The sequence below is a fragment of the Schistocerca nitens genome, chromosome 8 (assembly GCF_023898315.1).
Source record: "Schistocerca nitens isolate TAMUIC-IGC-003100 chromosome 8, iqSchNite1.1, whole genome shotgun sequence".
In the NCBI taxonomy this organism is placed as follows: Eukaryota; Metazoa; Arthropoda; class Insecta; order Orthoptera; family Acrididae; genus Schistocerca; species Schistocerca nitens.
The window spans coordinates 51,590,701-51,607,982 of NC_064621.1; positions in this window are offsets into that span (position 1 = coordinate 51,590,701).

The following is a 17,282-nucleotide window of genomic DNA, read 5'->3' on the forward strand; positions in this document are numbered from 1 at the left end:
CAATTTATAAAAAGACTGTTTTGTGCTAGATACCTATTTCTGGTTTCATTATTTAGGAGTGCTCCCATTTCCAGCCCCTACTTTGACTTTGGCACACTGAATTGTAGTGTCATTGGCATAAATTGTAAGTTTCTGCTTTATATTTTCTGGGAAATTATTTACGTAGAGAAGGAGTTGTAGTGGCCTGAGCACAGAACCTTGTGGCATACCGTATCTGACAGTTTGTAAATCAGATTTGTTCTTAATTATAGTTCTCCTTATAAGTCAATATAGTCTGTAGAATGAAAGAGACTGGATGTGAGCAATCTGAAAGATTAGGCCTATCCATCATGAATGGCATATACTATAGTGTGCATTTAGAGTCTAGTTTTAAAGGTACTGTAAAGGCAAAGAGGCTGTGGCATCTATGGCACTGAGTGCCCTATCTTTGGTACCTTCCTTCTTTGGAGTAGCTGTTCTTGTGTGAACTTTTGGCACACAGATGTGTAACACCCATTCTTTGTTATATACACTCCTGGAAATTGAAATAAGAACACCGTGAATTCATTGTCCCAGGAAGGGGAAACTTTATTGACACATTCCTGGGGTCAGATACATCACATGATCACACTGACAGAACCACAGGCACATAGACACAGGCAACAGAGCATGCACAATGTCGGCACTAGTACAGTGTATATCCACCTTTCGCAGCAATGCAGGCTGCTATTCTCCCATGGAGACGATCGTAGAGATGCTGGATGTAGTCCTGTGGAACAGCTTGCCATGCCATTTCCACCTGGCGCCTCAGTTGGACCAGCGTTCGTGCTGGACGTGCAGACCGCGTGAGACGACGCTTCATCCAGTCCCAAACATGCTCAATGGGGGACAGATCCGGAGATCTTGCTGGCCAGGGTAGTTGACTTACACCTTCTAGAGCACGTTGGGTGGCACGGGATACATGCGGACGTGCATTGTCCTGTTGGAACAGCAAGTTCCCTTGCCGGTCTAGGAATGGTAGAACGATGGGTTCGATGACGGTTTGGATGTACCGTGCACTATTCAGTGTCCCCTCGACGATCACCAGCGGTGTACGGCCAGTGTAGGAGATCGCTCCCCACACCATGATGCCGGGTGTTGGCCCTGTGTGCCTCGGTCGTATGCAGTCCTGATTATGGCGCTCACCTGCACGGCGCCAAACACGCATACGACCATCATTGGCACCAAGGCAGAAGCGACTCTCATCGCTGAAGACGACACGTCTCCATTCGTCCCTCCATTCATGCCTGTCGCGACACCACTGGAGGCGGGCTGCACGATGTTGGGGCGTGAGCGGAAGACGGCCTAACGGTGTGCGGGACCGTAGCCCAGCTTCATGGAGACGGTTGCGAATGGTCCTCGCCGATACCCCAGGAGCAACAGTGTCCCTAATTTGCTGGGAAGTGGCGGTGCGGTCCCCTACGGCACTGCGTAGGATCCTACGGTCTTGGCGTGCATCCGTGCGTCGCTGCGGTCCGGTCCCAGGTCGACGGGCACGTGCACCTTCCGCCGACCACTGGCGACAACATCGATGTACTGTGGAGACCTCACGCCCCACGTGTTGAGCAATTCGGCGGTACGTCCACCGGGCCTCCCGCATGCCCACTATACGCCCTCGCTCAAAGTCCGTCAACTGCACATACGGTTCACGTCCACGCTGTCGCGGCATGCTACCAGTGTTAAAGACTGCGATGGAGCTCCGTATGCCACGGCAAACTGGCTGACACTGACGGCGGCGGTGCACAAATGCTGCGCAGCTAGCGCCATTCGACGGCCAACACCGCGGTTCCTGGTGTGTCCGCTGTGCCGTGCGTGTGATCATTGCTTGTACAGCCCTCTCGCAGTGTCCGGAGCAAGTATGGTGGGTCTGACACACCGGTGTCAATGTGTTCTTTTTTCCATTTCCAGGAGTGTATATGAGTGACCAATAAATGTGTATTCAATATTAAGTGGTCTCTCTCAGATAATCTACCGTGATGACCACAGTGGTGACACTGACACGGTCAACCTCTCATCTAGTGTTATTTGTGCATGTTTTCATCATTCACTCACATCGCATGCCAGACCGCCATGTTTACGCCACAATGAATCTACCTCTGACTTTCGGTGCAAATGTAACATGGTCCCTTCAGCTCTGCCGATTGCAACCATGTGTGGGCAAACTTTAAACTTGGTTAAAAGTGAAAACTTATTTATGCCCGGCCACGACAGCAGCCACCTAACCTTAATCGCTTCAATACGGCCGCCGCCTAGTGCAGCAGCAAAACAACAGCCACACATGGACAGTGCCCACCACCTAACCACAACTTAAAGGACGTTCCAGTTAAAGACATTTTGGTTTATCCTTCACGTTCGTCATTACTTTCAGGACGGCCTGATGTGCCAGCGAATTTCCAGAACTGCGAATCAAACATTTCTACACACAGGGTAGCACATTCTCACTTACATAGTGTCCCTTCAACCCCCCACCCCCTCTGCACATGCTGTTTCGACCGTGCTGGCTTCCACAATCATCACACCATGGTTGCACCATGAGCACCTTCTGCTTGTTTTCATAATGGCGCCAGCCATTCCGCCCGCACTGGTTACCAGGTCCGTTGCCCCACGGCTCCACCATAGCTGGCCACCGCTCACTGTTGCTACGGCACAGGCCATTACACTCGCGTAGTGCTCCTAGTCAGGCTTGGTGACTGGACTCACCTTGCTGGCTTATATGCATGCTGCCTCGTCTGCCCACTCCATTTCGTATGCTACTTGCAGCCACCGCCCCACTCAGACCTTGGGTGACACACTGCTACCGCACTTTCGGCGTCAGAGGTGTCCAGCTCTGCCCATACTGATCTCCATCTGCTGATGCTGCCTCAACATGTGTACCCAGGCAGGTTCTCTAAGCAACCTGCATTGCAAAAAGACAATCCAAAAACTTGGTTTGCCTTAGTGGACCACCTCCCGGACATCCACGGCATTTCCGACGACGGCACCCGTTTTGTCTGCCTGGTGAGCCATCTCCATGCACGTATGGACCTCATCAGCAACTTGTTCCTCTCGCTGCCCACCTCAGACAAATATTCAATGGCCAAATCACTGCTTATCGGGCACCTTTCCCACCCTCCGGTGGAGGCGATCTATCACATTATTCACGAGGAGCATCTTGATGACCACACCCCTTTTCAACTTTGGTGGCACCTACGTGCTTTAATCGATGACCAAGCATTGCCTGATGCCGCCCTTTGGACATTGTGGATGGTCAAATTGCCTTCGGACCTGCAGCTTCATCTACTGTCCTAGGCACTCCAGCCATCCTGATTTAGGTTTTCCGTGATTTCCCTAAATCGTTTCAGGCAAATGCCGGGATGGTTCCTTTGAAAGGGCACGGCCGATTTCCTTCCCAGTCCTTCCCTAACCTGAGCTTGCGCTCTGTCTCTAATGACCCCGTTGTCGACAGGATGTTAAGCACTACCAACCACCACCACCACCACCTACTGTCCCAGGCCGCTGATCCACTCAAGGTTCAGTTACGCGTGGCAGATCAGGCTTGTGGCATCATTCGTCACTAACACCACCTGTAACAACCAACATCTCCAGCTGAGGCACCTCGCTGCCTCAACTGCCTGTCAGGAGCTGCCACCTAGCGGCCTACAGGATGTACTGCCAGCAGGCTCCCAACAGCTGCCAAACTTGCCCGAGCAGTCAGCCGCAACCCCTGCTCGCACTGCATGGTATCCCATCAACCAGCCTACTAGCTGAGTTGGTTCCATGCTACTTACAGGAATGCCACCTGCAACTGGCAAGCGCTCTGCACCTACGCAAACAAGACTGGTGGGCACATTTAGGCGCCATGTCCTGCCACGTACCTTCACAGTGCCTATCTTCTGACGCTGTACCACCCGCTTCAGCAATGCGATGCCTACATGTCACAGATATCTCAACCGGCATCTGCTTTCTCATCAACACTGGCACCAACATTAGCATTGTACTGACCAAGCATGCTGTCGACGCGCTATCCCCCTCTACCCTCACCTTGATTGCTGACAACCTTTCTCCCATTGCAGTCTATGGATCCATCAAGATGTCGCTTCACCTCTCACCAGTTCACACCTTCCCTTGGACCTTCCACACTGCCGACGTGGATGAATGTGTGATCATGTAGGATTTTCTACACCATCACGAACTTTCACCACACCTGCAGGCCGCCACGCTTTGCCACTCATCTGGCTCTACAGTTCCGTGCACACCTGAGTTCAGCACCACTTCGCTCTCTGGCTCCTTGGCTACACTTTCCATGGTGCTTCCCTGGTCGAGTGCATAACCACACAGCTCTCTGATCTGTCACACGTGCGCTCCCAGATTGACGAACTCCGCACCCAGAATGATTACTTATGCACTCACATTGCCTCTGCCTCCGCCGAATTGTCACATGCATGGCACACCATACATTGCCTATCTGCAGCCCTGCAGCAAGGCAGTCCAGCACATGCCACTACAGAGTCCTCTCCAGTGTTGAGCACTGCACCGCCTGCTGTTTTTTTCACATTGCCGCGGATGAATTTCCAAGACACACCTGCATGCGCCTCTCCTGATTCTTCGAGCCACTTCACTCTTGCATTTTACCTTCTGTCACTGACTGCAGCCGACGCCCTGCCTACATCGTCCTGGTTCATCAAGGTCAGTGAACCGACATTGCCTGTGGATACCTTCTTGACCCCTCATGCTGACTTCTTTACACAATTATCAGCCATCAGTAATGGAACTTGCCATCAGATTTGCACCACCAACAGCCCATCTGTTTGTTATAAGGCCAGGTGCCTTAACGCTTCCAAACTTGTGTCCGCCAAAGAAATTGTTCAGGATCTGTTGGCTTCGGGCATCCTTCGCCCCTCTGATAACAACTAGTCTTCCCTGTTCACCTTGTTCCCAAAAAGGATGGCACCTTACACGTGTGTGGGGACTTCAGGTCCCTTAATGCCCACTACCCCATTCCACGTATCCAAGATTTCATGCAGTTGCTTCATGGTTTTACCTTTTTCTCCGATTAGATTGTTCCATAGCGTGTCACCAGATGCCTATGCATCCACCGGATATTCCGAAGATGGCCATCATCACTCCCTTTGACGTATTTGAATACTGTTACATGCCTAATGGATTGAAAAATGCTGCACAGACATGGCAGTGGTTCATTGATTCCATTTTGCTCCCTCTGCCTTTTGCCTACACTTACTTAGACGATATCCTTATCTGTTCCTCTTCTGCTGAGGAGCCTTAAGTTCACCTTGATTCAGTCCATTCTGTCCTCACTGCCAACAGCATGGTAATTAACCGTGATACATCTCAACTATGTTCCACATCCGTTATCTTCCTCGGCCATTCCGTCTCTGCCGACGGCCTCCGACCAAAATCATACTTGAACTTCCTCTCGCTGAGGATTATGCTCAGCTCTGTCGTTTTCTGCATATGGCAAGCTTTTACCACCACCATATTCCTCAAGCTGCCTCGATCCAAATGGCCCTCACCGACACACTCTCCCGTAAGAACACCACAGGAAAATGGAAGTTGGAGTGGACCCAACCTATGCTCGACACTTTTGGTAACCTTAAAACTGCCCTAGCCAAAGCCGTCACACTCGCCCACCCTGATCCTGAGGCCCATGTCTCGATCATGACTGATGCCAGTGGCTCAGTTGTGGGCGCTGTTTTACAGAAACACACCGCCGACTCCATACAGCCCCGCCGCTCCTTTTCCCAGAAACTGACTAAAAGGCAGTGCACGTGGTCGGTATTTGACCATGAGCAGCTCGTGCAGTGTACGAGGCGATTAAACATTTTCGTAGTGACCTCGAGAGGTGACCCTTCATGCTCTACACCGATCACAAGCCACTCGTGGACGCTATTCATAATCCTGCTAAAGATCTTCCGCCCAGGTGTTTCTGCCATGTGGACTCTGTGATGTCTCTGGCCCAGAGTGTCCTATCTTTGGCACTTTCCTTCTTTGGACTAGTTGTTCTTGTGTGAACTTTTGGCACACAGATGTGTAACAGCCATTCTTTGTTATATGTACGAGTGACCAATAAATGTGTATTCAGTATTAAGTGTGTTATCACTCAGCTAATTTCCCATGATAACCCCAAGGCTAATCAAGAAGAAATTCTGTATTTTGAAGTTGTTGGGGTTTCAGAGACCTACAGACTCTTTGGCTGCAGTATGCTAAAGTGGTAGGGTTTAAAAAAGTATTTGTTCTTCCAAGGTAACAATAAAGGCACTAAATCAAATGTGTTGAGCTGTTAGTAATGGCACTATCTGTATATTTAAAGAGAGATTTGTTGAGACTCAGACCAAAGATTCACACTTGTAACAAAGAAAGAGTAACAACAGGTCTTTAGGATTCAATGTAAAGCACTAGACATGATCAGTACAGCACCCAGGGCGATCTACCTTGTCAGAGTAAGGTCGTTGCAGTTACATAATTATGATCTCTTAAGAATGTCACTATTAGAAATAAAGGAAGGGAGATGAAGTTTTAATATCCTGTTGGTGATAAGGTAGTTAGGGAAGGATGGAGTAAGGAAATAAGCTGTGGTGTATTCAAAGCAACCGTACAACATTCTCCTCAAGCAAATTTATTTATTTATTTTTTATCTTTTTTGCGGGCGGGGGGATAATGGAAAACCTAAATCTGGATAGCGATTTGAATCGCCTTCCTCCCTAATTGAATCCACAGTCTCACAACTGTGACACCCCGAAGTTGCTGTCAGGAATAACTAGAGTCAAAGATCGTTTGACATTACTTTCAACATCTGTGGAAGGTGGAGCATAGAGTGTAAATTGTCTCACATAGAATAAAAACTGTAAAGAGGTATTTCCAGTAGCTTTGCAAAGAATTGAGGGCGATAGGGCCCATAACAATACCCATATGTAAGTAAAGCCCATAACAATACCTGTACATAAAGTAACATAATTTTTACCCAATGACTGGTAACATTTACTTGCAATTAAATAACTGATTTAAGGAATGCAGTATGTTGTGTATGGATATGTGGCAATAAAATCTGTTTTCATATCCAGTGCCAGCAATGAAGATCTTAAAAATGACCCACTTCAGTTCTTCAATGACATTTTGCCTCTGTTCTCAGCACTAATGGTGCTGATAAGAACATCATTTAAAAAAACGTTTGTAGAGATGATAAATCAGGGAATGACACAGACAAAATAAATACCAGTTTCAGTTGTGACTCCCAACACCTCATTCAGAAAGCATACAATATTAAAAATCTTAAACATTAAGTGCTGGAATGAATGTCTCAGATTACCTGGCAACCACAATATACAATGTTGTACCTATTAGAGAGAGTGCTGTGAGTGTTTTCATTGTAATTAGCTCTTTGTAATCATCTGAAAACATTAAATAAAGAGGGAAATGAAAGTACTTAACTGCAAAATGCCACACAATTGCTGATTTATCTGAGAACAATTATACTGCACACAATATTTGGAAATTCTATGTTTTATAACAGTATACAATTGAATTGATATAGTAGCAGCAGAAGAAGAAGAAGAAGAACTGATTTCTTTCCATTAAGAATTAGCTTGAGTGCACAACTCTTTCTCCATAGCTTGACTTACTGTCTTTGTGATTGCCTTCTTTCAATTTCTAAGCCTTCTTATGTAGTTAGTGATGGGATATCACAACTGTCTCATCAATGATAGGATCTGCAGAGCATAAAGGAGGAATAAACAAATGTATTACAACCTTAAAGATTTAATTCTCAAGCACTGAACATAAAGCCTTTAAAATTTTTATAATTATTGCTGTTAAGCAGAGACTGTATAATTTTATCTAACAGAAGTTTTACTTACATTTTCTGACATCTGTAGTTGGTGATGGCACATCTATTGCTGTTTTTACATTTGCAGCTTTGGTGCAATCTCATTCCCCTTTTCAACACCTGTCCTATCATTTCTGCTGTCGATTCCTATTGCTTCATCCTCAGCGGGTGCATCTTCATCCTATTTGCCTTAGTGGAAAAAATATGTACTTGAACAAACAGTACAAGAGTTACAAATTATTTTAATATAAAACTTATGCCAGTAACATTTAAAAATGATGGGCAATGTAAAACAGATCAATGAAACAGTATTACCACAACTACTGATATATATATATATATATATACCTTCATTTACTTCAAATACTAAGGTGTCTTCCATGGCAAGAATGTGCAGAACTGTATAAGTTCAAATAAAGTGAACTTTAATAGTGTCACATCATTTTCAGTTGCAGGAGATGTTGGGGAGTGAGTATCAGATCATGAGCATTGTGAAGCCTAGTGCAGGGTTGTCTCAGGTGACTGTTAGCATAGGGGAGTTACGTATGAATTTTAAAAAAGAGAATCAGGTAGTGACTGTGGGTGGAGCTTGGAATAGTCTTGATAGCGACGGGGAGTATGATATAGGTAGTGACTTGGTAAAGATAGCTACTCAAACTGGTGGCACTAATGTGCACTTCGTGCAACTGTTTCGGCGTCATGATAGGCTTCATCTTAATGCTGCTATTAGGCAGGTTAACATGGGGTTGGAGAGGGGGATGATTGTGGATGGAATGTCTCACATTGCAATGGTGCCAGTTGAATCTATCAGTAGATTGAGTTTCACTAGGCATGGCCTGCACCTCGATAGGTATGGGAAGGGGAGGTTGTTAAAGCATATAGGTGACCAGTGTAGTGGTTGGTGGTGGGATCACTTATGGGCAGTAGTTGCTTTTGGAGCTGCACCTCTTTAGGTTGAAGTCCCTCTAACACAAGAATCACCTTCAAAGGAGGTCAGTTATCCAAGTAGTGAAGGAATTAGCATATTTCATCAAAATAAAAGAGATATATTAGTGATCTGCTTATAGATGATGACTCTGACATTATTGGTATGTCACAGCACCACTTAAATAATTTGACAATTCAGAGGCTTCCTTTTCCAAGATACAGATTAGCTGACTGTTTTTCACGGAGTTCTTTGTAGAGTGGGGGTGGTGGTGGTGGCGGTGGGGGGGGGGGGCATGTATGTAAAAAAACAGTATTCCATTTGAGTTCATAGACATATCATGGCACTGCACTGAACTGGTACTTGAATGTTGTTCAGGGGCAGCTGAATTTAGTGAAACTAAACTTGTAATTGTTGTTATTTATATGTCCCCTAACTCTGACTTCAGAGCATTTCTGCTCAAGCTAGTTCACTTTAATCATGGTTCACTTTATAGGAAGTACCAAAAATTAGTTATATGTGGTGATTTCAATATTAATTTTGTATGTGACTGTGCAAGAAAGAGGATGTTGGAAGACTTCCTAAATTTATATGATCTAAAGCACACTGATCTAAAGCACAATCAGGGTGCAGGGGAACAGTAGCACAGCCATAGACAAGATTTTTATTCATTCTTGGTTACTAGATGGGCATTCTGTTAGTAGAAGGGTGAATGGCCATGCAGACCATGATTCACAAATTTTAACACTAAAAGGTTTTTGTACTCAAACAAAGGTTATATATAATTACAAACTATGTAGAAAGGCTAATCCAACAGCAATAGAGAATTTTTTAAACCTCGTTAAGGAGCAAGAGTGGCAGGATGTTTATAGAGCCAATAACATAGATGACAATTATAGTGCTTTCCTTAGCACATTTCGCATGCTCTTTGTAATCTGCTTTCCATTAGAACATTCTAAACAGGGTTAGCAGTAAAATGCATGCTGGACAGCTGGAGGATATCATTTAGTACAAAGTGGGAATTATATCAAAATGTCAGAAGCAGTCACAATAGAGCTACAGTAGCCCATTACAAACAGTATTGTAAGGCACTTAAAAATGTTGTTAGGAAAGCAAAAAGTATGTGGTACACAAATAGAATAGCTAATTCACAGGATAAAATTAAAACCATATCATCAGTTGTGAAGGAAGTGTCTCGACAGCAGCACAAGGTTGGCAATATGAAGCCAGTTTGTAGTAGAAATATTTCTGACACTGATAGGTCAGATATATCCACAATTTAACAATCACTTTCTAAGCATTGCTGGTGAATTAAATGAAAACTTGGTTTCTATTCTGACTCTCTTGGAAAATGTCTTTCTCAAACTGATGTCTGATACTCCTCTGTGATACTGACAAGGGGGAGATTCAGTCAATAATAAAATTGCTGAAGACTAAGGACTCTCATGGTTATGATGGAGCACCTAGCAGAATATTGAAGTACTGTGCTGTACATCTTAGCCCCATACTTTGCCATATTTGTAATTTTTCCTTTAAGAATAGTCAGTTCCCTGAACAATTAAAGTACTCAGTAGTAAAGCTGCATTATAAAAAGTGAGAAAGGGATAATGAAGAAAATTTTACATCTGTTTCTATGCCATCAGTGTTTGCCAAAATTATTGAAAAGGCTGTGTATTTAAGGATAATTGATCATTTTATTTCACATAATTTGCTGTCAAATGTACAGTTTGGTTTTGGAAGTGGTTTAACAACTGAAATTGCTATAAGCTCTTTTCTGTATGAGGTCCTGGATGGATTAAACAAAAGGTTTCGAATGCTATGCATCTTCTTTGGTTTAACTAAGGTGTTTGATTGTGTTGATCTCAAAATATTGTTCCAGAGGTTGGACCATTATGGAATATGGGGAGTAGCTCATAAATGGTTCGCCTCTTACTTTCACAAAAGACAGTAAAAGGTCATTATACACAGTGTTGAGAATGACTATGATGTGGGTGGGGGGGGGGGGGCGGGGGGGGGGTGCCCCAGGGAACAGAGCTGGGGCTACCCCTGTTCCTTATTTATGTAAACGATATGCCCTCTAGTATTACAAATGACTCTAAAATATTTCTGCTTGCTGATGACACTAGCTTGGCAGTAAAGGATGTTTTGTGCAATGTTGGCAATGTTTCAAATAGTGCAGTTCATGGCATATTCATGGCTTGTAGAAAATAAACTAATGCTAAATCACAGTAAGATTCAGTTTTTACAGTTTCTAACACACTATTCAACAAAACCTGACATTTTAATTTCACACAATGACCATATGATTAGTGAAACTGAACAGTTCAAATTTCCAGGTGTTAGATGGATAGTAAACTATCGTGAAATGCCCACATTGAGGAGCTTGTTTGAAGACTTAATGCTGTCATTTTTACTATTTGAACGATATCTGAAGTAAGTGATAGTTTGACACAGAAAGTAGTTTACTTTGCTTATTTTCATTCACTTATGGTGTCTGGTATTATTTTTTATTTTGGGGTAACTCTTCCGATTCTCAAAGGATATTTTTGGCTCAGAAACAGATGGTTCAGGCAATAGGTGGTGTAAGTTCGCGAACCTTTTGTCGACCCTTGTTCATTAGTCTGGGTATTCTGACATTGGCCTTTCTATAGAACAACAGTCAAGTCCAAATCTGAAGGCAGGGTCATCAACAAAGTGCAGAACTTAGAACTAAAATCATATTTATTACTGACACCAATGTACACCAGAAGAGAACTGAACTGCTGAATGGAGGCTGCAACTATTTACGTCGGATATTCTAAAATGTTGATATTTATATAAGGGGCTATAAAAACTTTCTTTTTGAGGGTATTGCTGCAGTGTATTTATAACATAGCGTGATTCCAATGTGGGTATATAAGCACCAACATGTAGGCAAGGAATTGGTGTGGCATTCATGCCGTTCCGATGTGCATGCGGTAAATATGGAAATGTGAACTATGGCAACATTATTACCAAATGCGTCCAACAGGACCAACATGCAGTTACTCTTTTCTTGTCTATTAAAGAAAAAACCCCAACAGACATCCATTGGAGAATGAAGAATGTATGTGTGGCTGCATGTCTATCAAAAACCATTGTCTTGGAATAGTTGTTGCGAAGTTCCCTGCTGGTTGCAGAATGACTCAAGATGCTGGTTGATCTGGGAGGCCAGCCTCTTTCATTAAAGACAAATGGGTGACAATCCAGCACCCATCCTGTAGCTCTCATCTCTCCCAATTTAATCATTGTGCCTTTGGTCTTAAGAAAGTCTTGAAGGGTCTATGATTCCTGTTGGATGAGGATGTGCAGCAGGCTATTACGAGCTCTTCACACAAGAGAACACATTGCTTTACCAAATAGGTAATTTCAGCCTAGTGCATTGGTGGGATGATTGCTGCACTGCTCACACTGATTTGCCTGACTGGAATACCAATTCTGGAATGTAAGGCCTTCACTCAAAAAAATTTATGATTGCCGCCTATACAAACTTCAAATATTTCAGGATATATCAACGTAAAATATTTCAAGAACCTTCCAGAAATGATAGATACTAAATAACAGATAATTTCTGATGGTTGAGTTTGAATTGGTGACTTGCAGCAAGCCAGCCAGTGACACTAACCACTACACCGCACTGCATGAACTACTTTCCATAGGATTGCTCCGTCTCCTAGAGCCAGTGACCTGCTGTTTCAAAAATTCTCATTGAAGTTGTCTACAGCACCTTGAATCTAGATGTCATTGGCACTTTGTATTGCAGCTCTTACTGATCCCCGCATTCTAATTGTGTTGCTATAATCTCTTAACTATGATGAACATTGGAGGTAGTCCCTCCCTTTAAACCTTCATGATTTTTGAGTGGGTATTCAGTTTCCTTGAACTTCCTATCATTGATTTCCACCTCTGGACTGTGTAGCCATGTATGGAAGTGAAACATGGACGATAAATAGCTTGGACAGGAAGAGAATAGAAGCTTTCGAAATGTGGTGTTACAGAAGAATGCTGAAGATTAGATGGGTAGATCACATAACTAATGAGGAGGTACTGAATAGAACTGGGGAGAAGAGGAGTTTGTGGTACAACTTGATGAGAAGAAGGGACTGGTTGGTAGAACATGTTCTGAGGCATCAAGGGATCACAAATTTAGCATTGGAGGGCAGCGTAGAGGGTAAAAATCATAGAGGGAGACCAAGAGATCAATACACTAAGCAGATTCAGAAGGATGTAGGTTGCAGTAGGTACTGGGAGATGAAGAAACTTGCACAGGATAGGGTAGCATGGAGAGCTGCATCAAACCAGTCTCAGGACTGAAGACCACAACAAAATATATATAAAAGCGCTGGCACGTCGATAGACGCACAAACAAACACAAACATACACACAAAATTCAAGCTTTCGCAACAAACTGTTGCCTCATCAGGAAAGAGGGAAGGAGAGGGAAAGACGAAAGGATGTGGGTTTTAAGGGAGAGGGTAAGGAGTCATTCCAATCCCGGGAGCGGAAAGACTTACCTTAGGGGGAAAAAGTGATACTTCCAGCAGAGAGTACGAGTGTAGGACAGTAAATCTTTGACGAGGGCTGTTTGGTTGAATCTGGGAGTGGGGCTGAAGGTGAGCCCCACTCCCAGATTCAAGCAAACAGCCCTCGTCAAAGATTTACTGTCCTACACTCGTACTCTCTCCTTTGCCACAAAGAAAAATGATCCTAATCCTACTCCTAATGATCCAACTCCCCAAGACACTATCCAAATTGAACCCTGCCTGGAACAGTTCCGTCCTCCGTCACAGCGGGACCCACCTCCTCTTCCTCAAAATCACCCTCTCCAAACCTTCCAGGAATTTCTGACTTCCAGCCTTGCCTCTCAATCCTTCTTAAAAAACCTTAATCCTACTCCCAACATCACCACTGCTGAAGCCCAGGCTATCCGTGATCTGAAGGCTGACCGGTCCATCGTCATCCTTCCGGCGGACAAGGGTTCCACGACCGTGGTACTTGATCGTCGGGAGTATGTGGCTGAGGGACTGCGTCAGCTTTCAGACAACACCACATACAAAGTTTGTCAAGGTAATCCCATTCCTGATGTCCAGCCAGAGCTTCAAGGAATCCTCAGAACCTTAGGCTCCCTACAAAACCTTTCACCTGACTCCATCAACCTCCTGAACCCACCAACACCCCGCACCCCTACCTTCTACCTTCTTCCTAAAATTCACAAACCCAATCATCCCGGCCGCCCCATTGTAGCTGGTTACCAAGCCCCCACCGAACGTATCTCCGCCTACGTAGATCAACACCTTCAACCCATTACATGCAGTCTCCCATCCTTCATCAAAGACACCAACCACTTCCTCGAACACCTGGAATCCTTACCCAATCCGTTACCCCCGGAAACCATCCTTGTAACCATTGATGCCACTTCCTTATACACAAATATCCCACACGTCCAGGGCCTCACTGCGATGGAGCACTTCCTTTCACGCCGATCACCTGCCACTGTACCTAAAACCTCTTTCCTCATTACCTTAGCCAGCTTCATCCTGACCCACAACTTCTTCACTTTTGAAGACCAGACATACCAACAATTAAAGGGAACAGCCATGGGTACCAGGATGGCCCCTTCGTACGCCAACCTATTCATGGGTCGCTTAGAGGAAGCCTTCTTGGTTACCCAGGCCTGCCAACCCAAAGTTTGGTACAGATTTATTGATGACATCTTCATGATCTGGACTCACAGTGAAGAAGAACTCCAGAATTTCCTCTCCAACCTCAACTCCTTTGGTTCCATCAGATTCACCTGGTCCTACTCCAAATCCCATGCTACTTTCCTTTATGTTGACCTCCACCTGTCCAATGGCCAGCTTCACACGTCCGTCCACATCAAACCCACCAACAAGCAACAGTGCCTCCATTACGACAGCTGCCACCCATTCCACATCAAACGGTCCCTTCCCTGCAGCCTAGGTCTTCATGGCAAACGAATCTGCTCCAGTCCGGAATCCCTGAAGCATTACAGCAACAACCTGACAACAGCTTTCGCATCCCGCAACTACCCTCCCGACCTGGTACAGAAGCAAATAACCAGAGCCACTTCCTCATCCTCTCAAACTCAGAACCTCCCACAGAAGAACCACAAAAGTGCCCCACTTGTGACAGGATACTTTCCGGGACTGGATCAGATTCTGCATGTGGCTCTCCAGCAGGGATACGACTTCCTCAAATCCTGCCCTGAAATGAGATCCATCGTTCATGAAATCCTCCCCACTCCACCAAGAGTGTCTTTCCGCCGTCCACCTAACCTTCGTAACCTCTTATTTCATCCCTATGAAATCCCCAAACCACCTTCCCTACCCTCTGGCTCCTACCCTTGTAACCGCCCCCGGTGTAAAACCTGTCCCGTGTACCCTCCCACCACCACCTACTCCAGTCCTGTAACCCGGAAGGTGTACACGATCAAAGGCAGAGCCACGTGTGAAAGCACCCACGTGATCTACCAACTGACCTGCCTACACTGTGACGCATTCTATGTGGGAATGACCAGCAACAAACTGTCCATTCGCATGAATGGACACAGGCAGACTGTGTTTGTTGGTAATGAGGATCACCTTGTGGCTAAACATGCCTTGGTGCACGGCCAGCACATCTTGGCACAGTGTTACACCGTCCGGGTTATCTGGATACTTCCCACTAACACCAACCTATCCGAACTCCGGAGATGGGAACTTGCTCGTCAATATATCCTCTCTTCCCGTTATCCACCAGGCCTCAATCTCCGCTAATTTCAAGTTGCCGCCACTCATACCTCACCTGTCATTCAACAACATCTTTGCCTCTGCACTTCTGCCTCGACTGACATCTCTGCCCAAACTCTTTGTCTTTAAATATGTCTGCTTGTATCTGTATATGTGTGGATGGATATGTGTGTGTGTGCGAGTGTATACCCGTCCTTTTTTCCCCCTAAGGTAAGTCTTTCCGCTCCCGGGATTGGAATGACTCCTTACCCTCTCCCTTAAAACCCACATCCTTTCGTCTTTCCCTCTCCTTCCCTCTTTCCTGATGAGGCAACAGTTTGTTGCGAAAGCTTGAATATACAAATATCCCGCACGTCCAGGGCCTCGCTGCGATGGAGCACTTCCTTTCACGCCGATCACCTGCCACCGTACCTAAAACCTCTTTCCTCATTACCTTAGCCAGCTTCATCCTGACCCACAACTTCTTCACTTTTGAAGACCAGACATACCAACAATTAAAGGGAACAGCCATGGGTACCAGGATGGCCCCTTCGTACGCCAACCTATTCATGGGTCGCTTAGAGGAAGCCTTCTTGGTTACCCAGGCCTGCCAACCCAAAGTTTGGTACAGATTTATTGATGACATCTTCATGATCTGGACTCACAGTGAAGAAGAACTCCAGAATTTCCTCTCCAACCTCAACTCCTTTGGTTCCATCAGATTCACCTGGTCCTACTCCAAATCCCATGCTACTTTCCTTGATGTTGACCTCCACCTGTCCAATGGCCAGCTTCACACGTCCGTCCACATCAAACTCACCAACAAGCAACAGTACCTCCATTACGACAGCTGCCACCCATTCCACATCAAACGGTCCCTTCCCTACAGCCTAGGTCTTCATGGCAAACGAATCTGCTCCAGTCCGGAATCCCTGAAGTATTACACCAACAACCTGACAACAGCTTTCGCATCCCGCAACTACCCTCCCGACCTGGTACAGAAGCAAATAACCAGAGCCACTTCCTCATCCTCTCAAACCCAGAACCTCCCACAGAAGAACCACAAAAGTGCCCCACTTGTGACAGGATACTTTCTGGGACTGGATCAGATTCTGAATGTGGCTCTCCAGCAGGGATATGACTTCCTCAAATCCTGCCCTGAAATGAGATCCATCGTTCATGAAATCCTCCCCACTCCACCAAGAGTGTCTTTCCGCCATCCACCTAACCTTCGTAACCTCTTAGTTCATCCCTATGAAATCCCCAAACCACCTTCCCTACCCTCTGGCTCCTACCCTTGTAACTGCCCCCGGTGTAAAACCTGTCCCATGCACCCTCCCACCACCACCTACTCCAGTCCTGTAACCCGGAAGGTGTACACGATCAAAGGCAGAGCCACGTGTGAAAGCACCCACGTGATCTACCAACTGACCTGCCTACACTGTGACGCATTCTATGTGGGAATGACCAGCAACAAACTGTCCATTCGCATGAATGGACACAGGCAGACAGTGTTTGTTGGTAATGAGGATCACCCTGTGGCTAAACATGCCTTGGTGCACGGCCAGCACATCTTGGCACAGTGTTACACCGTCCGGGTTATCTGGATACTTCCCACTAACACCAACCTATCCGAACTCCGGAGATGGGAACTTGCTCTTCAATATATCCTCTCTTCCCGTTATCCACCAGGCCTCAATCTCCGCTAATTTCAAGTTGCCGCCACTCTTACCTCACCTGTCATTCAACAACATCTTTGCCTCTGCACTTCTGC